The sequence below is a fragment of the Medicago truncatula genome, chromosome 2, assembly GCF_003473485.1.
Source record: "Medicago truncatula cultivar Jemalong A17 chromosome 2, MtrunA17r5.0-ANR, whole genome shotgun sequence".
Classification (NCBI taxonomy): domain Eukaryota; kingdom Viridiplantae; phylum Streptophyta; class Magnoliopsida; order Fabales; family Fabaceae; genus Medicago; species Medicago truncatula.
In genome coordinates, this window is record NC_053043.1 from 36,967,007 (window position 1) to 36,968,292 (window position 1,286).

At 26.7% G+C, this 1,286-nt stretch overlaps 1 long non-coding RNA gene across 1 annotated transcript; it reads left to right on the forward strand.

Annotated features, from left to right (window-relative positions):
- Window positions 1-299: 299 nt before the first annotated feature.
- Window positions 300-995, forward strand: LOC25487188 (uncharacterized). The gene is made up of 2 exons (XR_003009357.2): window positions 300-460; window positions 559-995. It is a non-coding gene; the product is annotated as an uncharacterized lncRNA (long non-coding RNA).
- The last annotated feature ends 291 nt before the right edge of the window (window positions 996-1,286 follow it).

The window sequence follows — 1,286 nt, forward strand, 5'->3', positions numbered from 1 at the left end:
TATCCTATGGAATTTTTAATTTATAAATAAATATGTTGCCACCTCTTTGACACATTATTTCTACAAATAGTTTATATTTTTATCCTCCATCATATATTATTATTTTTCTTTTGATATATTATTGTTGCCTATCATGAAAGGCTATAATAGATATAAAAATATACTTATAGTATTGGAAGAAAAAAAAATGAAAAATTGAGTGAGAAAAAGAGATAAATACGATAAATTAATGTACCATGGAAACATTTAATAATAATTAATAATTCCTGAATGGTTTCTTGCTGCCTCTAGATGCTAAAAACTATTTAAATGAACTTGACAAAACATGAGAACTTTATATATAAAGTGATCAAACAATCTTCTACTTATTAAATGCAAAGGGGACAAAATATGGCTCAAAATAAATATTTGTTTTGTGCTTTTATCATCTTTCTTTCTCTATTTTTTGTCCTAACTAAAAGTAATAAGTCCTTTTTCACACTACTCTAATTTATCTTATATAAAATATTTCATCATCTTTTAGTAACATTTATATTTTGTTCTTATTAAATATTACAGGTTCTATTCCCTGCAAGACACGTACTCAATGTCCAGAGAAAATGTGTCGTCTTCCTAAATTTGTGTGGTGTATTGATGGTTCTTGTGTATGCGCGTAAGTGTAACAAATAAGTTGAAAAATAAATCGTTATTTAAAATAAGTTGAAAAATAAATGAGTAGTGATATATGAACATCCATTTGAAGACAATTTTGATGATAACTTTGTTTTTCTCACTTTTTATTGGTCAAAAACAATGGAGAGAGAAAAAGGAAGAGAGATGAAAAGAAGATAATGTGAGTATGAGAGAGAGTTGTCAAAAAGTTGTCATAAAATGATTGTAAAAATATCATTTCTCAAAATAAATCTATATTACTTGTAACTTTACAATTTTATTTGTACATCATAATATTTGTAATCTTAAAATCTCCATCATACTTTTATTTGTTTCTTTGACCAGATCAAAATTGTATTGTTAAATTATATAAGTATGTTACCGTCATTCATTCATTGAAAATATGAAAAACAACATCACTTCAAGTATAGTTAGCTTTATTAATAAATGAAGACAATGCACGATTGTATTGATATAATATCTATTCTATTTCTATACTTAGCATAAAATTATTTTTGATGTAAACTATGGTGGAACTCATTTAGTGGTAGGACTCACCGTCCACTACAAAAAATGTTGCATTTTGCCAGGGGCAGAAGCCTGGCAAAATGCAGAAAGCCTTGGCAAATGGACGT